This window comes from Pteropus vampyrus, unplaced genomic scaffold (assembly GCF_000151845.1).
Source record: "Pteropus vampyrus isolate Shadow unplaced genomic scaffold, Pvam_2.0 Scaffold64, whole genome shotgun sequence".
NCBI classification, from domain to species: domain Eukaryota; kingdom Metazoa; phylum Chordata; class Mammalia; order Chiroptera; family Pteropodidae; genus Pteropus; species Pteropus vampyrus.
This window is the reverse complement of record NW_011888845.1, coordinates 2,746,941-2,771,925: the sequence shown is the minus strand read 5'-3', so window position 1 is coordinate 2,771,925 and position 24,985 is coordinate 2,746,941. Positions and strand designations below refer to the sequence as shown.

The following is a 24,985-nucleotide window of genomic DNA, read 5'->3' as shown; positions in this document are numbered from 1 at the left end:
AGGAAAGTCACAGTGCTCTTCTGCCCACACTTTTCAAAACATAATATAATATGCTATTTTTATACATCTGAAATTAGTGTGTTATGAAGCATTTACATGAAAATGTAAAGAACAGAGTATAGCTATCCCATAAAAGTATGAACATAGAAGAATATTATCACCTAATAATCATACTACTTTTCCGTGATAATCTGGGAAACTGAAATAAGATTCCGTTAAGCAGCTCTAATTTCCTGTCAAACCCTTACCTTACATAAGCTAATATACTTTCTCACATATTCGTGAAAATATTACCATTTCTACCTAATCATCATTGGAACAATAAATCTTCCAAAGTTACAAAGCTAAGAACAGGATGGAAATGGCTTGCTGAAATAATGCGACACACCAATATGACAAATTCTACTTTATATGAAATACAACATTTTTTCCTCTCAAAAGCAGACATATTTTAAATTACAACTACCTATATTGATGAATATCTCTTGAGGTTTTCGGTGATCAATTTAATGTTTCACATATTAATGAATTAATACCAATATATTAAATGGCATGCTTGAGATAATTTGAATCTTAAGTATTACTACTCATGGAGCTCTTTCCTGATAAGAGATCATCAGTTTTATTCGTATTGTCTGACAAGTTTGAATGATTTCCAGGCCAGAATGACTAAAATGACTTTAATCCATTTTATAATTAATGAATTCTATTCTATTATATTGGTACAAGAGATTTATGCTCAGTGCAGAACTAACATAAGATGAAAAGATTTTATTAACATAAATCTGAGTAGCGGGAAAATCAAAAGACAGGTCTACTGTTAGAATATGACACCTCAAGAAGGGCTCAAAAAAGAACTCTAATTGCAGAATAAATTGTTTGGAAATAGCTAAAAGTATATTTGTAGTAGACTATATAAGCCAGGTGTTGGCATACATTTATCATCGTGTCTCTACTTTTCTGTGAGTTAGAGACACACTGAAAGTTTAGAAATCCTACCTTTCAATAAATCCATGAAGAACACTACCCAGGAAGCAAATGATTTATATTCTATCACTATTTTGGGGATGCTATGCCAGTCATGCAACCTTTTTGACACCACATTAGCTCACGTGATCTTTATTTTTAAATTGGATAAAAAGGACTGAGCTACAGTATGAAGAAAATTCCAAGAAATGCCAGTAAACTGCAATACTTTCTCAGGATGCTTAAAGTTTGGAAAACGCTGGTCATTTTCGCTCTCTTCTTTCACTCTCTGCTAGTGTTTATCAACCCTCTGAGTCAGTGATTACCCTTTGTGGTGTCAAAAAATGAAGATGGATAAAGAAATGGAGCTTTAAAAAGTAACAATTTGATTCTACCAATAATCGAATTACAAAACTTACTTACATAACTTCAAGTATTAGTTTGTCACACAGAAAATAATGTCATAAAATTTCTACAAAAAGATTCAGCTGTACATAGCAAAATATTAATACTGACTCTAAACACAGCCTCATTTACCATTACACCAAAATGACAAAGATGAAAAAATGTCAATTGTAAAGCATTTCATAACTAATTATTACATTTTATAGAAAATAAAAAAAATTTCTTGAATTATCTTAAGAAATAAGGGATCGTTAGTTAACTAATAAAGGAACTTTCTTTAGAAACCATGAACATACTCTAGAGCAAGGTTGCTAAGACACTAAAAACCAATACACTAAATACAAGATCAGGGAAGCAAGGAATATGTTATAGCCACTTTAGAAGACAGTTTGGTGTTTTCTTACAAAACTAAACATAGTCTTACCATATGATCCAACAATCATGCTCCTCGGTATTTACCCAAAGGAGTTGAAAACTTATGCTCATGCAAAATCCTTCGCACAAATGTTTATAACAGCTTTATTCATAACTGCCAAAATGTGTAAGCCAAGATATCCTTTAGTAGGTGAATGAATAAACTATGGTACACCCAGATAATGGAATATTATTCAGCGCTAAAAAGAAATGAGCTATCAGGCCATGAAAAGACATGGCAGGAACTTAAATGAATATTACTAAGCAAAAGAGGACAATTTGAAAAATTACCTTCTGGAAAAGCAAAACCATGAAGGCTGTAAAAAGATTAGTGGTTGGTAGGGGTTTATGAGAGACAATAAATAGGCAGAGTATATTTACATATTACAATAATGATGTAGACCTTACAAGGTTTAGCCTTTTCTAAGTTTTAAGTACATCTGCAATTTATTTTGGTTTGAAGTAAATGAAAATTATTTCTTTAAAGAAATTATTACTTCAATATCCCAGTAACATTTATTGAGTAATTTTTCCCTCTACTAATTTATGACCCAGAATCACTTAGGAGTTTAAACACTGGCTTTAATGATTTGCCAAAGACCGTTTTGTTTTGCTTTCATATAATTCATTTGTGATTATTTTTATTATTAATAGTGATAACACAATGCTTCTCTGTGTGAATCTTTGTTTGACCTTTAATTATACCTAATATTTACCTACGTTATTTTCTTTCAAATAAAATCACATCCTTGAACTGGTACTCTCTTTCCAGATGGTCTTGTGCTTGGCAGATTTGATGTGCCATGTCACATAAAAAGCTCATGAAACTGAAGGGGCATTGGCCTCATATAATGCTTTTATTATCAGCATACACAAAGCACATAGCACAGAGCTGCTCTGCCAACGAATTAGCACCTAATGTTTCTACCACTTAAGTTCAGTTCAACAGTTTACCTCTGCAATCCTCTATAATTTATGCTGCTCTTTGATGCCATGTAGTTCATGTTCATGTATTTTTCAGAAAACAAAACCAAAACCAAAACAAAGCAAACAGCATCAAAACAAACAAACAAACAAAAAAACAGAAACCAAAAAGGCAAATGACAAAAAAATTCCACACAATCAATGTTCGAGTAAGCATCTAATACATGTGATATAGTATATTAAACAAAATTAATGTACTTCTTTTAGATTACTAATTAAGAAAAGGTATGTGGTATTTTAAAGGATGTGAAATGTAGCTAACACATTTTGGCTGCTTATTTTAAAAGCTTTGGGGACATTTGTAAGATAACAACATTTTAGTAACCCATATCTTTTGTGAGATTAAATCTGTCTGCTGGGAATAGTCCTGCGTGGAGAGAATAAAAAGTACTACAAACTTTGGTGAGGAACAAGCTATCTTTATTAAAGTATTTATCATTTTTAGAGCTGGAATTGGTATTAATATTTCAACAAACAATACCAGTAAGCCTTATCTTTTCTTTGCTGACTTTAGTTAAGCACTGTCAGCAGTAGACTGTTTAAAACAGCTTGGACTGTTCAAGCAGAATAATTCATTTTAGCATTGTTTTTTTTTTTTTTTTTTTAAATCAGCTCACTTTTAATATGCAATGGGAGCACACCAGAACAGAAACACAAACTTACTCTGAACGACCAAAAACTTGAAAAATTTGATTGACTGTATTCTTCCCCAGTTTTCTGAAAGCATTCAAAATTGAGGAAGGACTATTAAACCTATTGCACATTTTATACGAATGTAGAGACTGAGCTTATAGATTTTCTCATAATCATCACATTGTCAATTGGACATGAATAAGCCAGAATTTATGTGTTAATGTCTTCTTGAAAATAATATGAGAAAGAGTTCAGAGAAACAGAGATCAAGTCCTTGAATTCAGTAAATTCAAAAAAATTTTGAATTTTTTTTACAGTATCTTGTGATTTTTAACCTAAATGTTATTTAGAACTATGGACAAACTTAGAGGCCAAACTCCATAGCTGAAAAATTAGAACGATCTGAGATAAAATGAGTTTAGATGAACTATTCTACTTGAATTTGTACATATTAAGGCCTATTACAGAGCTAGATGAGTTATAATTAAATTATTTGTATTATTATATGACTGATTGCTTTACAGAGTTGAAAGGACCATTCAGGTCAAAATCACATCAAAGAAACAATGTTAAACACTAAAGAACATCCAAAAATTACACTCATGGTTCACTACTGACAGTGGAGGTAACAGATAGAAGAATGTCAGAATATTTTGTTTAAACTCCGAAAGTACTAATTATTCCATATTTATATAAATCAAGAAATGTTCTTATATCTCAAGAAAAAAAAACTATATTGTTATTTTCTAGTGGAAAGTGAACATTGTATAAAATTGTGTGCTATTAAGATCTACAGCTTTCTGTAATATTTATAATGTCCTTTATGCTAATTCAGTGATTCAAGATTAATTCTTTAGCAGCATGGACACTAACTAATCCTACAAAATGTTCAGAAAAGAAGCACCCAGAGAGCATCTGTTACATGAGTTGGTCCCATTCACTTATGTGATCTTGGCTCAATTACAAATCTTAAGCAACAGATTGGAGGTAAAGGCAAAAGACATTCCTTTTTGACTGAATATATGGCTACATTGTTTAAGTAACTCAGAATGCTACATAAATTTTTATTTTTTAATTTATTTTTATTTTTCCTCTCTCAGACTTCTTTATTATTTTACAAATTCATTGCAGCAATTCCACCCTCTGATTCCAGCTTTCTACAGTAAGAATTAAGTCCATTTTCAAGATTTGCAAATTATAGTAAGTATATATAGCCAAAGCTCTGCGGAGATACTATCCTGAACAATCTCATTATCAAATTGTGACCAAAAAAAGTAATGAATACAGGTTAACGTTCCCGGAACGTTGTACTAATTCAATACTTTTTATTCGTGCAAAGCACATGGCAATTATGTTTTACAGACAATGTTTTCGTTTACCCTTTCTACAAAGCAATCCTAGTTTTCTGCATCTTTTACAGATGGAGAATATGAAGTGAAATAAGGGCTCAGAGACACAATTCCATTTCTGGTCCCAGAATTTAAGTATAAATGTTTGCCTTAGGATATTACCGTTTTTCAATTGACATTTGTCTATCTTTTTATTTATTTTTTTAAATAAATGTATTGGGGTGACATTGGTTAATAAAATTATATAGGTTTCAAGTATACGATTCAATAATACATTTGGCTTTAGATGGCGAACACACAATGAAATGCACAGATGATAAATTGTCAAATAAGTTTTTAAATTGATGTATAACATGCTAACAGAAAAATTCACAAATAATAAATGTACAAGTCTAAAAGTTATCAAAAAATGAATAAACCAATGAAACTCACTAAAGTCAAGCAAAAGAATACTGCCAACATCTTAGAGGCCCTTGACATGCCCCTTAGTATTCAATCTTCCTGTCCAATTATAATCACTATCCTGATTGTTTATAACATAGCCTTTTTTTTTTTTTTTCGATTTATAGAAAAGAAAATGTATAGTATATATTACTTCGTTATCTGGCTTATTATGTTTGTGAGAGCCATCCAAATTTTATTTTTTCACTTTTTGTATAGCATTCAAATTAACAGGTATGTGGGTATTTTTCCCAGATTTCTGGTTAATATTTTGTTGTCTTTCAACACTTATTTCACTCTACTCTCCTGCTTCCATAGTTTCTGTTGACAAGACCAATGTAGTTTTCTCCTTGTTTTTTTAATAAGTAAAGCATTTTCCTTTTTCTGTAGCTGATTTTAAGGTTTTTCCCTTCATTCTTGGAATTCTGCAGTTGAAATACATTTAGTTTTGTTTTGTTTTGTTTTGTTTTGTTTTGTTTTGTTTTGTTTTGTTTTGTTTTGTTTTGTTTTGTTTTGTTAGTGGGCAGGGAATTGGTATTTAACCCACTTGATGTTCTTTGAGTTTCCTGGATCTGAGATTTAGTGTTTATCATTAATTTGAAAATGTCTTAGCCATTATTAGTTCAGATATTTCTTATACTCTCTCTTCTGGTGTTCCGATAACACATTTTACACTTTTTGAAATTGCTCCATAAATTTTGGATATTCTCTTTTGTTTTGTTAAAAGATTTTTCTCTTTTCATTTATTTTTATAACATTTCTACTGATAAGTTTGCAAGTTCACTACTTATGTTCTTTGGCATGCCCAGTCTATTGATGATTCCATCAAAGCCATTCTTCAATTTTATTATAGAGGTTTTGAATTAAAGAAATTTTTTTTCATTCTTTCTTAGATTTATTTCCTTGCATTACCCAACTGTTATTGCATGTTGAGTAATTTTCCCCATAGCGTTCTTAACATATTACTCATAGTTTATTTAAATTCCTGGTCTGATCATTCCAAAATGTCTGCCTTATCAGAGTCCAGTTTTTATGGTTGCTTTTCTCTCTTCAGGTTGTGTTTTTACTTGCCTTTTAGGATGCCTTATAATTTCTTTCTTAAAGCTGGATACATTGTATTAACATTTAAGAACCAAGGTAAATAGTCCTTTAATGTAAGTTTTTAATCAGGCTAGGTATCGGTCTGTCTTTAGTTCTTGCTGTTCTTACTTAGTATTTCTACTTGAGCTGCAGATGCCAGAGGCTTCGATTTCCTCAGGTATTTTTTTTCTCTCTCCTTTTGTCTCAATTTCTCTAAACACCCCTTATGAGCCTTAAAGTTTTTCAGCTATAATACATTTTTATTTCCTTTGTGCTCTTTTGATGTGGGAAGCAATCTATAACGCCATAATTTAGTCTCAGTCTTCATTGGGACTGTGTCCTTCAGCTGTGACATTCACAAGTGTTTTTATCCATTTTCGACCCTTATACGAGACAGGAAAGCCAAAAGTGTGTGGAGGTGGGTTATTTCCCTTTCCCCCTATACAATAAGGATCTGGTAAACTTTTTCCTTTGTTTAGGAGGCTTTTGTAAGAGAGAACACGCTGTACAAATTTCTAAATGATTTTTTCTCCCCTCCCCACTGCTAGAAATAGTGAGATTTTTTTTCTGACTCTTCTTGGTGAGAAATGTGGGGTTCCTGAAGTCAAAACTCAGAGAAGCGTGTGAGCTCCCTAAAACTGCAACCATGCTCTCACACTAATCAACATTTCACCTCCAGCAATGGATCAGTGTTATTTTTAATCATTTATACCACCAGTTTGTGACTCCAGTAACTTCTCCAGTAGGTAAGTACATCTCAACTTGATTCTTTACATTCACTTTCTCTCTAGAGTTTGGAGTAGCAGCATGCCCTGTGACTTCAATTCTCTAAAAAGTCCTAGAAAAGTTATTTATTTTTGGTTCTTTCAGCTTTTTCTTTATTGCAAGAACGGAAATGATGTCTTCTAATCTTTTTCTGTTTCCAAAGCGAAACCAAAAATAAAAAATTTAAAAAAATCTCTTTAAAATTGAGTTATTTGTTTTTCATTAAAATGTTGTACATGGTTCAGAAATATTCAGGAGATAAGTTCCTTGTCAAGCGTTACTTTTTCTAAATATTTTCTCTCCTTCTGTGGTTTCATTCTCCTTTCAAAGATTTCTTTTTCTAGTCTTTTGAGAAGATTTTTATATTTTGATAAAGTTCATCATCTTTTATTTCTTTTGTGTTTTTGATTTTGCATTTGATCTAGGAAATTTTTGCTCAGCCAAATATTACAGATATTTTCTTATATGTTATTGAAGGAGTTTCATAGTTTTAGCTTCTACACTTAGATATTTAATTAATCTCAAGTTAATATCTTTATACATTAGGTATGTCAAGGTTCCCTACCTTTCCAAATGCTCATTGAGTTTCTAGTACCATTTGTTGCAAATACATTACTTTCACCCATTGGATTGAATTGATACACTTTAAATAAAAGAAAGGAGAGGGTCTGTGTCTGGATTCAATTTTGTTCCATTGAATTATCTATTTTTAAAACAGTATATTCTTTTAAGCAATTCTTAAAATTATATAATGAAAGACTTCTGAGTTTGATCTTCTTTTAAAAGATTATTTTGGCTATTCCAAGTATTTTATATTTCTATATAAATTTTAGCATCATCTTGACAATCTCTAAAAAGGAAAAAAAAAGCTTTCTGGGATTTTTTTGGAATTACATTGTATCTATAGGATAATGTGAGGAAAATTGACACTTGAGAAAATTTAGTCTTCTGACATGTAAGCATGGCATATTACACCATTTATTTGTAATAGATACCTTCATATCTTTTATTTAATCCTTCTCAGCAACATTTTGTTGTTTTCAGTGCAAAGTTTCTATACATCTTTTGTTAAACTGACTCTATGTTATTGTATATGTTATTGTAAACAATGTTGGTGTTTTCATTTTTATTTTTCAATATTTTATTATGTATAAATAAATTGCTTTATGAATATTGTTCTTTTTTCCTGAACAGTTGCTGAATTTACACACTATATCGGATAGTTTTGTTGTATATTACTTAGTATTTCTACATAAAGAATTGTTTTATATGCAAATAATGAAGCCTATTCTTTTTTTCTCAATATTTATGCTGTTAATTCTTTTAAATAGCATTTTATATTTTCTAGGATATCCTGTAGCAATGAACATACAAGCATTTTCCTTTGATATTGAAGGGAAAGCATAATGCCTTTCGTCATTAAATATATTGTTAGCTATAGGTTATTGTACATATTCTACATGACTTCCTATTTAAAAAGTTTTTTCCAGTCCTTAAATACTGGGAGTTTTTTTTTTTTCTTTTTTCTTTTTTTTCTTGTTGGGTGTTAAGTTTTGTTATTTTTTTCTATCTTATTGGGATTTATGATTTTCTCAGTTATTTTCTATAAATTTGGTACACAAATTATTTGTTTTAATTTTGAATTAACCTTTAATTAATTGTGTGAATCCACATTTGGCTTGAGGTGTTATCTTTTTAATGTATTGTTTAATCTTATTTTCTAATACTTTGTTAATAATTTTTATATGTGTATGCTTTTCTAGATATGCACTTGTCAGGTTGATATGACTGGGATTACAAAGACAACACAAAAGAAAATGAATCTGAAAGACTGTAAGTCATACATTTTTTTCTCTTAGACATTTGATACAATTTACCAGTAAAGACTTGTGAGCCATGAGGTGTTTGTTTGCCTGCTTGTTTGTTTTTAAGACTTTTAATTACAAGTATAATTATTTTAACATGTTTGTGGCTATATAGTTTGTCTGTTTCTCAAAGAATTTGACTATTCCATCTACGTTTTCTTAGATGTTGGCATAAAGTTATCTATAATGTTCCCTTCTTATCTTTTTAATGTCCATAGAACTATTGGTGATGTCTATTTTCTTCTTCTTGGTATTGATAATTTCTAGTTTCTTTGTAGTTATTTAATAACCTTACTAGGAGTTAATCACATTTTATCAATCTTTTTAAAAGAACCTAACATTGTTCTTTGTTTAAGTGTTTGCTAATTCATTAATTTTTCTGTATTAACAATTTCCTTCTGTCTATCCACACTGCTTGGATTTACTTTCCTTTCTCCAACTTCTCAAGCTAGAATTTTACATTTTAGAATTTCTTATTTTTCTAACGTAAATATTTAAACTTATAATTTTCCTTTTAGAACCATTTTAGCTACATCTAACAATGTTAATATATATCTTCATCATCACTTGGTTCAAAATATTTTCTCATACTCTTTGTGATTTTTTTTATCAACTCATGCATTATTTAGAAATGTTTTGCATATTTTCTAAATATTTGTGAGATTTTTAAAGTCTATCTCTCTTTTATTGATTGATAATTTAATTCTGATTTCGTAAGAGCAATATACTCTCTACAGTTTAATACTCTGAAACTTATTTCATGCTCCACCACATAGTCTATCTTGAGGAATTTATAACACGTATGTAAAAATAATGTATATTCTATACTTATTGCATGCATTTTTGTATAATATCTATTAAGTCAGGATGATTAACAATGTTTTTATATATTTTATTTGCTTACTAATTTTTTGTTTATTTCCATCAATAGCTAAGAAAAGAATAGTAAAATCTACAACTATTATTGTCGATTTGTTTATATATGCACTTAGTTCTGAAAATTTGCTTCATATAATTTAAAACTCTACAGTGTAGATGTATATTTAGTTTTACTGCAGATTCTTGATTAATTGACTCTTATCATTATAAAATACACCTCTTTAAATCTGGTAATATCACTTCTTTTTAAGTTTAGTTTATCTGATATTTAATAGACATATCAGCATTTTTATAATTAGTGCTTACATGTCTACATTTTCCCATCGTTTTATATTTTTTGCATTTCACAAATCGTATTTTTAAAACATGATAAATCTTTCCTTTTTTTAATTTTAAATATCTGGCATACTCATATTTTATAAGTATTGATATGATTGGGTTTAAGCCCTTTTCTTTTTTTTTGTCCTTTATGTTCATTTGGTTCTCTTTTCAGTCTCCTTTTTGATTGGTTTTTACTTTTTAGTTAAGCTTCGTTTTATTTCTGGAATTGAGTTTCTGTGTTCCTTCTTTATATTATGTTTATGTATTTTGTTAAATATGTTTCCTTAATTTATTTGAGTTTTTGTATCAACATTCTACCATGTCATGCATAATATAAGAGCTACAACAATATATTTCTAATTACCTTCCCCTTCTTCCCATTCTTTTAATTTAAACACCCACCTAAAATGCAAGTGTTTTTCCTTTCAATAATTAAATATATTTCAATAAAATTAGAAATATAAAAAAGTCCATTTACTTAACATTTACAATGCTCTTTTATCATTTCTGTATATCTAAGTTTTCAACTGACATATTTTCTCTTTTGCATAGGGAACTTTTACTATTCTTTTTATTTTTGGTAATTCAGATCAGATAATAACGAATTCTCTCAGCTACAATTTACTTAAAACTATCTTTATTTCACCTCAGTTTCAAGGACATTTTTGCTAATTATTAAACTCAAATTTGAGCTACTTTTCTGTTAAAATTTTAAATGTAATTTCATTGTTATTATTAAATCTTTCTGTTGAGAAATAACCTTTTATATCTATCCTTGTTCAGCTATATATGATGTATAAATTTTTTCACTCTAAGATTACATTTAAGTTTTGTATCTATATTTATTTTCAACAGGTTGACAAAAAAATGTGTCAAATTTGATTTTCTGTGCATGCATTCTGCTTTTAGTTTTCTGAACTTCTTGAAATGATGGTGTTCATTAAGTTCAGAAAATTTAAGCCATTATAATGCTTCCCTTTATGCTTTGTTCTTTTACACAATTATTACATGATAGATTGATATTATGATACAAATATTCTATTCAGGTTTTAAATTTTAAGTTTCTTCTTCCTCTTTATGCTGCATTTTGTATTTTGGATAATTTCTATTGATCATTTATTTTTTAATTCAGTGATCCTTTCTACTACTCTATGCCTCTCTATAATTTTTATAATTTAATTTGTTTTCTTAAAAATAGATTTGAGATTCCGATGCCTTTGTACAATCTTTAACTCTTTCAGCTTTTTGCTAAATTCTTAAACACATTCATATTTGTTATTTTAAATTCCTCTCTGCTACTTTCAACATAAGTTAGTATGTATTTTGGTTTCAGCAGATTTAGATTTGTTTTTCTTTCAGGTATGTTTTATTTCCTTTCTAAATAAGATTTTTTTCCCCTTCTTTATTTCTAAATGTCTTGCTACTTTAAATGTCTAAAATATTTTATGCCCGTTATTATGTATATGTGTGTATGTGTGGTGTAAATTGAGATATATTACTATGTTCTTTTGATTGATTCTATTCCTTCTCTCATGTCTATTTCTGGTGATTAAATTGAGGAGGTAATCATTTAGATGTCATTGACTATTGAGGAGATTTGGGACTGAAAAGCTGTTATAAGTAAATTAAGATAATCTTGGGTTAGTCCAACTCCAGGTCGCTCAAAACAGTGATACTGTGAAAGAACTGTAAAATCTCATCTGTTTGAACTTAGAACTTAAAGGAGGCTTGATCATATATTTCTTGGGATGTTGGTTCCAGGCACCACAGAGGAAAAGAAGGAATGTTTTTCCTCTGCTGTCCACTTATGTCTTCCATGTTCTTAGCAAAATGTAAGGAGGAAAGGAAGAGAGAAATGTTATGCCAATAAATTTATTATTGCAGTTTGTGGTCTTCCCCAACTCAAATACAACCTTCCTTTCCTTAACAGTGTTAATAGCTTAGTTGACCTTTTCTTAATTTTGGAAAATATCTGAATTTTGGTTAGTCCTTTGCCTTCATCCGTCTATATCCAGATCGATCATTTTTCTAGAGAAGCTGCCACATTTTTTGAAAGATTCTTCTCTCACAAATGAGTTTATAAAGCTTTCTTGTGTTTACTTCCTTGGATAGTCCTGTAAATATGCATAATTTGAAAGTAGAAAGATATTTGTATTATATCTGTATTCTTTCAGGTTTTAAGAGAGAAAACCTTCCTCGTGATCTAAAAATAAGTATGTAGATTATAAAGGTGAATCAGTAGTTCCCATAGTAGGTGAGAAAGCAGCAGATTCACTGCCACTGCTCTGATTTTCAGCCTTTCTGTATTTGTTTTTTTTTTTTTTCTGTGACTCAACACTCCTAATTACCTAAGAATAGAGTGAATTAAAAAAATATATATGAAAATATTTGAAAACACCATTTATGCTTATTTAATTTATCAAATTTAAAATAAGATTAACATTTAAATGATAATATTCAATGCTCAGTAGTGTCCAGTAAGTGGTCATTATTGTCAGCATTTACTCCTCTTCTTACTTAGAGGCTAAATAGCATAGTTACATTATTTATAGTTGAATGAGAGAAACTAAAACCTTCTGAATGATGACATATCAAAATGCTCTTTCAAGTAAAATAGGGAGGCTAATTTAGCTGAACCAAACTCTGCCAATTCTGTCATGAAAGATGTTAGATACAGGTTTTAGGGCAGATTTATTTTAATAAAGTGGCTTCAACGAACATGTTCCCCTTTGTTTAAGCATATAATAAATTGAAATATAAACATATTTGGATTAATAGTTTATGTCAGAATGGATAAAAACACATAAACTATCTTGAGAATATAAAAAAAATGATAGTAGATATTTTGTGTTAAAAATTATGTGTACAGGTATGTATTCCCATTTTATATCCAAATAACATAAGTATTTTCATTTTTTTTTTTACTAATGTGGAAACTAAAATTCAAAGAGATATAATAAACTAGTTCTCTTGAGTGTTATCTAGTGTAATGAAAGAGATTGGAACATGGAAATAAAGTTTTCAGATTTATTTTACAATGCTTGTGATTTTTTAAAAATATCATCAAATAGATTTTCTTGAAAACAACGATTAAGTAATTTGGAAATTAACTACTTACCAGAATAATAATTTTTATAAATGTTGTCAATCAATATTCTTTCCTTTAAGTTTGCCTCTTTCTTCAATACTAATCTCTAAACTACATTACAAACATGACTCATTTAACATTTATTTATTATGCAAATTATATGACTTTATTGATTTTTAAATGATTTGTTACACTGAAATTCAATGGAATTGCATGCGTAAAATTATAGAATCTTGAACTTTAATAAAACTTAAAAATATATAGTTCAATACCTACATTTCACTAATGAAGAAAATAACTCTTAAAAAGGTCATTTGTCCTAGATCAAAGATCTAGTGTGCATATTTTGAGTACATACATACATACATACACACACATACCAATATTTTTTCTAGTCTCATAAGATGATATCATTACCGTCACTATGTCAAGAAAATAAAAATAAATAACAAAGAAAATAAAAGAAAATAAAATAAATAACAAAGTTGAATTTATTGCTTAGGGAGTACGAGGATAATCAGGTATGATTTCTCCAAGTAGAGAAGACTATTGATATTATACAGGGATTTTGTAAGTAGTGTACAGGCTGGCAGGCTATCAGATATGTAAATGGCTTTACATCATCTATAAATGTGTGGTTATTTGTGTAATCTGTTGATGATTGATCAACACTTTGAAGAATGTGTACTAAAATACATATGTTTCTGATTGGCTGAGATTCAGAAATTAGATGATATTGATTGGCTTACAAAGCATTTTTATTGAGACAAGTTTTTCTTGATTAATTCTATGAATTTAAAACAATCTGATGATACTTGTTATTATAGCTAAAAAATGTCATCTATTATTTTCTTTAAAAGAGTGAGATATATTATTTTATTATCATTAGTTCCTTTTTTTGTTGTTCTCTCAACAAATGATTCAAGAGATATCAATAAAGTTTGTCTAGATTGTCACCACTATTGTTGATTCTCCTTTAATATGAGAATTTTTATTTGCAAAGATTCAAATTTTGTTTAATATCTTCAGAATTATTCCATTCTACTTTTGTCTTTTAATAAGACTTTTACTGTCAAAATGTGACTATGCGGAAGCCATTAAAATTCTGAATCTCAGACATTAAACAACTGTGAGACCAACAAATATTACTAAAAGTAAAGTAAAGGAATGGACAATACTCTGGAATCATGACCAAGATTTCCCAGGCTTGGATAAATAAAGAGATTTCAAAAGTTCTCTGAGTCCATCTAGATAGACAGGTCACTTATTCTTTGAGCTCAGATATAGATTGTTATATCATACCCAATTATTGATATAGATACAACATGAGGTATTTACAATGCAAACCCCATCTCATCAATTTGCCAAAAGAAGATTTAAGGCTAATCTATTATTTGTAACTACTTGGGATTTGGGATAAGATATTTGCTCTGCTCCCAGGGCTCAGGCTATAAAATGTATCATGTCAGCCAAAGTGAGAGATAGATTTTTGATGTCAACCAGATTTTTACAACTCATATTGAAGGTATCAATATCCTTAGAAGCCAGTTCCATCAGACTTACAAATTGACTGCACTATTAATAACTAAGTGAACTTAAGAATATAGAGAGATTATCACCTCTAGGAAGTCTTAAATTAACTAACATATTATTAGTGTTAAATGACCATGATAAACTAAGTCAAATGTATGTAAATTGAACCCAGTAAATGTAAAAAGTGCAGCCAAAAACATAAGAAATAAGAGTTATGTAAAGGAGTTTACAACATATAAAATAATTACATTCTGGCTTTCTTGAGTGAAATTCGTTTACTTCATATTGTTGTCCACTTGTTGTAAAGATGCAAGTTTCAAGACATCAGAGTTTCATGAAACATCTGGAGGACATCTGTGGAACTTAAGTTAAAGATCTTTAGCTTTCCAATTATTTCCAATTCTTATTGGATAGGTGATGCCAATTTAATTGTGAGATACAGACTCAAGTATTAATTTCTAATTTAAGTGTTTTATTGGTAGTTAAGAATACCTGACAAGGTACCCTCAAACAAGGTTCAAAAGCAGTCTTTTTCCAGTATACTGGATCACTAGATCATCCATTTTTAAGTTATGGTGTGAGCCAGTTCCTTAAAATCTCGAATCTAATCCTTCTCTCTGTCTCTGTCTCTGTCTCTGTGTCTCTGTATCTCTGTATCTCTGTCTCTCTCTCTCTCTCTCCACACACACACACACACATATACACGCACATATATACATACACACACACACACGCATATATATATATATATGTATACACACTTACAAACACACACACGCTCTTGGTTCAGAAAATTTCAGTACCAAGAGTGGTTCTAGAATGAAGAATCTTGAGGATGAGTTTTCTGAATTGGTCTGGGCTTTGAAATTGATTTCTAATCTAGTAAGAGCTAAAGACATTAATGACTCTATTTCTAATATTACAGAGAGCGCTCATGGTATTGTGTGGCAACGGAGATATGTAAAATATCATCATTGGATACTTCTAATCAAAAATCTCAGTCAAAGTTCTCCAGAAGGTTGTATATGCTCTCAATGAGCATCCAATATATGATACTGTTTCTGCCACTGGCAGGATTCACAGGTCCAGGAATCCAGGGATGGAAACAGGGGTGGTACCATTAACTGTTAACCCTGGCATTCCACTAGCAACATTTTATCCTTCCTGTCCCCACCACTTTGTGTTCTGCTTCTCTAGAGGTCTTAATCCCAAAGTGAGGAATATTTTTATCAGGAGACACACCAATTATTCCATTAAATCAGAAGTTAAGATAGTCACTGGCCACTCTGGGCTCCATTCCTCTGAATTAATGGGCAAAGAAGGGAATTACTGTGATGACTATCCAGGGGAAATTGCAGCAACTACTGCACAATAAAGGTAAGGAAGAGTATGTTTTCAATACAGGAGATCACTTGGGGCATCTCTTAGTATTACCATGCCCTGTGAAGAAAATCAATGGGACATTGTGACGATCCAATTCAGGCAAGACTACTAAGAGCCGAGGCCCTTCAGGAATGAAAGTTTGGGTCAATCCAAAGAGTAAAAAGTCATGATTAGCTGAGGTGCTTGCTGAGAACAAAGGAAATATAAAATGGGTAGTGGAAAAGGTAGTTAAAAATATCAGCTATGACCATGTTGTAAAGTACAGAAAGGAGTAGTAACTGTTATAAGTATTTCTTTCTTATTTTGTTATAAACATGTCCTTGTGTATTGAAAATCTTTGTTTTATTTTTTTCTTATCCCATTAACATATAATGTAAAATGAATTAATTTCACATCATAATAAAGTATGGTTAACTTTATCTCATAGTATTTAAATTACAAGATATCAAGGAGAAGAGTGAATATCATCCAAGGACTTTGCATCCTATTTTTGCAAAACAATTAGTTTGTTTTCAGTTGAATGAAGGATAGTTTTATCATATTAGGCCAAATTTTAACCTTGCTATTGTCTTTATTAAGTACGGTTTAAGGAGTTGTGTGTGTGTGCCAAATTGACAAGTGGTGTATTTGTGGTGCTTAATTTTATGTGTCAACTTGACTAGGTTATAGTGCCTAGATGTTTAATCAAACAGTGGTAAAGATGCTACGGTGAAGGTATCCCCTTTATATGTCAATAACATTTAAATCAGTAGACTTTGACTAGAACAGATTACACTTCATGAGGTAAATGACTTCATCGAATCAGTTGAACATCTTATGAGAAAAAGACTGAGATTAAATGCACTCCATTAAGAAAAAGGAATTCTGCCTCCAGATAAGCTTTGGACTACAACATGAACTCTTCCTTGGATACCCTGTCTACCTGCTTGATCTGTAAATTTCAAATTTGCTAGCCCCTATAATTATATAATCATGTGAGTCAATTATTTAAAGTAAACTTCTTTCTTTCTCTTTCTCTCCGTATGCACACACATACACACACACACATCCTATTGGTTCTCTCTAAACATCTATGAAATGAAATATTTAACCATGTTTTTTCCTCACAAATAGATAAGACACAGTGTATTTGCTTTGCTATTATTTATTTATTTATTTATTTAATATTTATTTTTAGAATAATATATAAATAAAAAGTTCAAACTAAAATAAAATAAACCATGAAGAGTCTCTGCTTATACAATGTGTTTTTACTTTATACAATTTACTTGATTTTCAGATTTTCAACAAAAATTTGAAATGTAGGTCAGAAATGATAGCAGCGAATTAGGCTGAAAAAAGACAAAAAAGAATAAATGTTGAGATAAAAGCAACAAAAGAAGATAATAAAAAACTAAGGAGAAGATAAGGAAATGAGAAAAATAAAATAATTTTAAAAGAGTAAAGTAGTAAAAGAATATGAAATGAAAAAGGAAAACTATTCCACTTTTGTACTTGTTCTTAATTTCTAAATTTCTTCACCCTTTACCTTTGAATTTGTGCTACCCTGATTCAACTGCTCAGAATTATTTTCTAATTCTCTATTGTCAGAGTTCATTCTTATAATCTCTGACTTTGGGATAGACTGGAAACAAGCACCAACATTGCAAAGCTGCCATACAATTTTATTCAATGGTAAAGAAATCCGTAATATTTAAAATAATGCTGGCTGGATTACTTTCCCATTCCAATACATCTGTACACAGACAGAAAGGCAGGCAGAACCCCACCCTCTCATACACAGATGCACACACATCACTTGTTTTATGTAAACTCTAGCCCTCTTGAATTCCATAGCTTAGAATACCCTACACCTTTTAATACCAGTGTATACAGTCAACTAAGCTGATCCTCTGACATGTACATCACTGGTCCTAAGAATGTTTCCTATTGCGTTATGATGAATGAGAGAAACCAACTCCTCAGTCTTCTTTTTTCTTCCTTATATTCTCATATGCATTCTTCCCAAACTGAGAGTGTCAAGAATGCCATAAAAAATAGTAGTGCTAAAAAGGTGAATAAGGACAATGATGTTCAATAAAATGCATGTAACAGGTGCTATCCTTTATATAGTCCTTTTAAATATAACACTTTTGGTGATAATAATGTTGATGACTCACAAAGAGAAGAAGGAGAAAGAGATTATCGAATGCAATGTTAACTGAGTAGTTCCTCTAGCTTAGGCAGGATGATAACAGCTTTACATATATCATCTCATTTCATATTTGCATAAGGTAATAACTATTATTATCTGTGATTTATAATGAAGAAGCTAAAATTAGAGTAATAACTTATTTAAAACTACATAAAAGTTGTGATCTATAGCGACTACTGTTAATTAACCCAGATATTAAACTTTTAAATATCTAATGATGCAGATGTGGGAGCTAAATTGTTAGAAAAGTACCATTGTAATATATTTGTGTTCCATGTTTCTATGTCTTTGAAGAAATTGACTGAAACTGCTCTTATTGTGATATGAGAGAAAGTTTTACTGGAATAACGTTTAAAGATGTAGTAAATATGAAACAAACTGAGCTGAAAGAATATAATTTTATACTAGTCAAATAATCAATGATATTAAGTGCACTCCATTAAAAAAGCCGAGCAAAAATCATTGACAAAGTACAGGCTGTTTAATAAAAGACTATCTGAAATGCTTAGGAGCTCAGATGATATTTACAACCTTGGTAGATACCAGTAATAATTGTTCTTCCTATAAGTGGCAAAATGGCCACAACCAAACCTAAACTCATATTCTGTCTGTTTCACAATCTCAGTATAAAGACCATCTTTCTGGGAAGTCCAACAGTAAAGGTTCATGAAAGACACTAATGGCTTGGCTTGGGTCATTTGCCCAACTCTGGGTCAATTACTTTAGCCAGGAAAATAAAGTAAACAGATTGGCCTGCCTTGGCTTGTTTATTCAGTACTCTGTTTATCATGATACTATGTTTATCATGACACAATTTCAAACCTCTCTTTATTGAGAAAATGAGTTCTCAATTACAAAATACAGTTCTATTATGAGGAGGAAGAACAACACTGATAGATAAAAATCAACAGATATCATATTTCATCATCTTTTTTTCCCCATCTCATTAGGTGTCCTCTGGCCATGTCTGTGGTGCATAGAGCTAGAAGTTGATGATGCCACCCGTTGGCATAAAAATAGATTTCAGCATGTGAGTGGTGGGCAAAGTGTGAGAAAGGTGGTGGTAGGATATCTGTGAGCTTAATTTACTATCTGATGGTGTATTACAACCAAATCTCGTCACCAAATCTATTTGGAAGATATGTTAAACACATAGTATTCATATTTATCTGGAAAAAAAACACAAGATATCTTAGTAAGTTATTTTGTTTTTAATTAAAATCATTTTTTTTAAAATATAGTGCTTCACTTAGATACTAAATGTCATACTATGCAATTCCCATTACCAATTCAAATTTTTTCTTCCTTCTTCCTCTAAGCATGATATGTAAAAAAGGTCAAAGATACCAGATGATCAGCATTACTCAGGGCCAATTTAATTCTTCTCTCAGTCAAGTGAAATAAGAAGATGATGATATTTAAATCCTATCTCCATTTATAATTCTTCAACCATTTAAGAGTCGAACAGATTTATATCCAGTAAACAATAGATTTAGCTATAGCTTTTAAAATGCATTATTTGTTAGTAATGATATTTGCACTGGAAAAAAAATCAAACACACAAAAATAAAGGCATCCTCGTATATATTAAAACTCATATTTAATCTATACTGGAAATAGAGGAAATAAATAATGTATTTGTTTAATGAATCACTGAATAGTAATTTTAAATGATTAAAAAATACTATTTCTTTACATTTCTAAGGTCTTCAGAAAGAAATCTTTTACAACTAAATCATTTCAACTTAAAAGCCTTTATTTTATAAAGCAAATAGTTCTAAAATATTTTAAAATAAAATTTTCTTTTCCAACTAGCATACCAATCATTTTTAATTTAAACTTAAGAGAAATTACATATTCTTTAAGCATATATGTTGTATTGGCATATATATTCTATAAAAGAATAAAAGCAGACTTGTATATGTAGGACTAACTAGATCAGATTACTATACAAATGTCACTTGGCAAAGAGCAGAGATACTCAGGAGGACAACAGTAATCCCCACTGTTGTCACTCAGGGGCCTTTTTTCTAGTTTCAGATGCAAGAAAAGAATGATCTCTTGCTGTTATCCCAGCATAGAGTTTTACAAAGAGTTCCATCCAGGGTAGCTCAGGATTTTTCCCAGGTAGGGATTTTAGGACATGACAGAAAGCTCTAATTAAACTACAACCCTAAAGGCTACTAGTTCAAGAAAAACAATTTGTTTCCTAACTAGGGCATAAATCTAACTCGAGAATAAGACAGGAGGAATATCCTAAGGCATTTACATACATTTATTGTGCTTGCGCTTTCACTAAGAAATAAAGACAGAAAAATTATTTGAAAAAAAGGATTGAAAAGCTCTACTGTAATAAAAATTAAGAATTTGGTAAGAAATCACTCTTGATAGTAGAAAAATTAATATACTGCCTGCTGCAGGAGCCTTTAATTTAGATTTTAAACACTGATATAATATGGTATGCTACCAATGATAACTTTAAATTATTTGAATTGATTATCAATAAGTAATTTACATTTTTAGGTAATCACCAGCTTTTCTGGAATAATGTCATATAAAAACATTCCAGTAACTCGTTTCATGAAAAATGTCACCAAAGTTCTGTCTCTATTAGGAATATATTTAAAAATAAATATTATGTAAGGTGCGTATTTTATATTAAAAGTCTAGAACACCATTTTATAGTAATGAGGTTGGTCACTTAGTTATTGCCACTTTATCCCTCTCTCCTCAAATCTCTTCTTGACTTTAGCAGATTTCATAGTAGACAAGGAGACTCTTGACAGGATCACTTTCCAGCTCATTCACTTTCAGTTTTAATCATCATTAATCTGCCCAAATGTTTTCATTTCTTCTTAAAGGCTCCAAATTCGATAGCTCGGTCAGTCTTCAATATCTCTATCAAGCTCTCTGAACTACTCTGTAATGATCTTAAAGTTTTCAGATAGTAATTTTTCCCTACACTCAAATCTGAAAACACACTGCAATTATATGAACAATCAAGCCCACTAGCCGCAAGGAAATGGAGACAAAAGGGCAGTGTTTTGTTTGTTTGTTTGTTTGTTTGTTTGTTTTTAATAATTTTTTTATGATTGAACTGACTGGCTTTTCTTAGAGCCTCAGTCTCAGGTAGGATGCCTTCTTCTTTATGATTTTTTACAAACAGTGTCATAATCTAGAAAGTCATATTGTTTCTTATATCACAAAATGTTCTGAAAAATTCAATTCAAGAATTAGGTTAGTAGTTTAATTATATCATCAAAGACCAAAGTTCCTCCTTCTTTTTAAATGTTTTCGTCAAATCTATGCTAATCTTACCTGCAGTGTGAAGCATCACATCCTCACAGAATAGTTTCTTAAGCAGCAACAAAGATGATGGATGCAAAAAATCCTTCTCTTTCTATGCTTCTTTTTATTAGTGAGAGAAAAATCCTTCATTACAATGCCCTCAGCAAATTTCCTTTAACATTTCATTGGTTAGATGTGAGCCAGATGCCTATCATAGACTGACATAAAGAAACAGGATTTCTCAAATTGGATTAGACAATTTATGATTTTTTCTTGGGTTGGGCATCTTTATTTATGTCCTACCCCTGCCTTTTTACCTCCAATTACAAATGTGCTAACAGAAAAAAACAAAACAAAACAAAACAAAAACTATTAGGCAGACAATTCATCAAAGGACTGCTGTCATAAAGTATGGGGGCGAAGGGTTAAGGGTATTCAAGGAGCTAGAGACCTATGGAGCTTATGGCTTCTGACTTGCTCAACCACCAAGAAGTAAGGGAAGCACAGAAATTAAATGTATAAGAACTGGGATAATTAAACTTAATAATGGTCCATATAATATATCTATATCTATATCTATCTATCTATTGAACTTTGATAATATTCTTAGAGAATGATTGTATTTGTTCTAAATTCTAATTCATTTTTAGTCTTACACCAGAAAGAAAGAAGAAAAAATCTTGGAATCCTTCTAGAATTTGACAAATGGAACAATGCAAAGGTATAGCAAAAATCTATTTTAAATCACCTGTGTTTTTAGTTCATGTGGCACAGGAAGAAACTATGGGATAAAAGACTTTGAAGAAATAAAAAATAGTTTGCCTTTCAAAAGACAAAATCTTTCTCAATGCTTCAGTGTGGAAAAATAGATGGATTCATATGCATTAATAAGCAGCTGTAGCACAGATATATACAGAATTAGGAAATAATTTAGTTGCATTAAACAATTAGTTAGAAAAAGAGGTTAAAAATTGATCGAAAATAATATTCTCTCAAAATGTACTATTTTCTCCAAAATGATAGGAGTTACACAAGCCCCAGACACAATGATAAGAGTTATACAAACCCCAGCCACAATTATGTAGCTTAGAGATTGGAGAAAGTAAAATGGTCAAGTGGGCTCAGAATGCATCGAAATGGAAGATACACACTTACGCACATACACGACACCATCCTGGCTCTTTCTTCTTTCCTGTCCCTTGCCTGTTATTGTATCTCTAAATCTTTGGAAACAGTCATGTAATTCAAGTTTTAAAAAAACAGTGATTCTGTCCCATCAGCTTTGAAAGACACATGACTATTAGGAAATAAAGATATAATCCATATTTTGGAGCACTGGCAAATTTCTCTTGGAGCTCCGATCAATAAAGAGGGTATTTCAAGGGTTTCAGCTGCATTAGCTATAACAGTAGAAAAATAAGAGACCAGAAGTTTGAGCATAATCAGAGAGATCTCAGTATATGCACATCTGGGCTACTGAGCTGAAGAATGTATAAAATACCGGGTGAGTAATGTGAGGAGGTGATAATTTCTGAAAAGTGAGGTAGTAGGTGTTCATATAGAAATAATCTATGTTATTATATTTTGTGGTAGTAGATTGTTTTGTCCAAAGATATATGAACTAAATTATAACTTTTCACAGAACACTACTTATATCCCCCTTTCTATTTAATTTTTCTCAATCCTCAGTTAGTATTAAAGATGATATAAATTTTAATAATTTGTCACATTGATTATATGTCCCCACTAAGCATACAAAGTGTTTGAAGCACAATTTTCTTCATTCATTGTGGTAATGCTAGCATTTATAACAGTGCCTAGAACAAAGTAAGTACTCAAATATTTACCCTCTGGTAACCATTAGTCTATTGTCCATGTCCATGAGTCTCCGCTTGTTTGTCCTGTTTGCTTGTTGCTTTTATATCCCATCTATAAGTGATATCATGTGGTTTTCAACTTTTTCTGTCTGACTTATTTTGCTTAGCATGATTATCTCGAGGTCCATCCATGTTGTTGAAATGGACATATTTCATCTCTCTTATGGCTGAGTAATATTCCATTGTATATATGTACCACTGCTTCTTTAGCGAATCATCTTTGCAGGGCACTTTGGTTGCTTCCATGTCCCAGTCACCCTGAATAATGCTGCTATGAACATCGATATGCAAATATCTTTTTGGATATGAGTTATCAAGTCTTATGGGTAAATACCCAGTAGAGGGATTGCTGGATCATATGATAGGTCAATTTTTAGTTTTTTGAGGAAACTCCATACTGTTTTCCACAGTGGCTGTACCAACTTGCAGTCCCACTAGCAGTGTATGAGGGACACTGCTAGTAATAACACTTGTTATTTCTTGATCCTGTTGATAACAGGTGTGAGATGATATCTCATTGTGGTTTTGATTTGAATTTCCCCAATAGCTAGTGATGTTCAGCATGTCTTCATGTTTTTTGGCCATTTTTATGTCCTCTAGGGTGAAACATCTGTTCAGGTCCTCTGACCATTTTTTAATTGGATTGTTTGGTTTTTTGTTGTTATTGAGTTATATGAGTTCTCTGTATATTTTGGATATTAGGCCCTTATTGGAGGCATTGCTTGCAAACATATTTTCCCATTTGGATTGTTGTCTCTTTAGCTTGTTGATGGTTTCTTTTGCTGTGTGAAAGTTTTTTAGTTTAATGTAGTCCCATTCATTTATTTTTTGCTTTTATTTCCATTGCCTTTGAGGTCAAATTTATAATCTGCATTTATATCATTGTTTTTGTTTGTTTGTTTGTTTGTTTGTTTTGTTTTTGCCACAGTCACAGTAGAGAAACAAAGTAAGAGAATACAAGGTGCTACAAATAAGTTATTTTATTTTTGAAAGGAAAGTTGAAGCACGTCGTCATTATCCTATCCTCTTAAAATTGCAATAGAATAAAAAAATAGGCTCTGAAGTTAAGCGGAGAATGACAGTGTAAAAGATTCTGCTTCTGGTTATAAAATGGAGTATCCTCTATTAGACAACCAATCTTCAGATAGCAATTATAAAGTTTGGATATAATTGAGATATACATGCACACTCATGTACACATATGCACACATATATACACTGTTTCTAGACATGTAAAATGATCCAAAGTGGGAAGAAACTGCGAGAAATTATACCCTTAAAATAAGTTTGATATCTAGCTCTTCCAAGGAGGGTACTTCTTGGCCCACTTAACATGGAATGGCTAAGACTTACTGAATTGTAGTTATTTGCCTGGAAAATGGAAGACTGAGTTTGGGATTCTCAGATTGATCATAAATGTTATGGAAGATGGAATCCTAGAAAAAGACAATCACAGAAGTGGAAGCCCCAAAATATAATTTTAAATTTCTCTCACATTTTTGGCTTACTCCTGAATTGAA

At 30.8% G+C, this 24,985-nt stretch overlaps 1 long non-coding RNA gene across 3 annotated transcripts in view; it reads left to right on the top strand.

Annotated features, from left to right (window-relative positions):
• The first annotated feature begins 5,695 nt into the window (after positions 1 to 5,695).
• Positions 5,696 to 24,985, top strand: part of LOC105292806 — a 67,799-nt gene continuing 48,509 nt past the window's right edge. Inside the window, exons 1-3 of one of the 3 annotated variants that reach the window (XR_002780624.1) lie at positions 5,700 to 6,450; positions 6,821 to 7,018; positions 8,801 to 8,870. This is a non-coding gene — a long non-coding RNA (uncharacterized LOC105292806). Of the gene's footprint in view, positions 7,019 to 8,800; positions 8,871 to 24,985 lie in introns of all 3 variants that reach the window. The other 2 variants (XR_002780623.1, XR_002780622.1) reach the window with 2 other exon arrangements.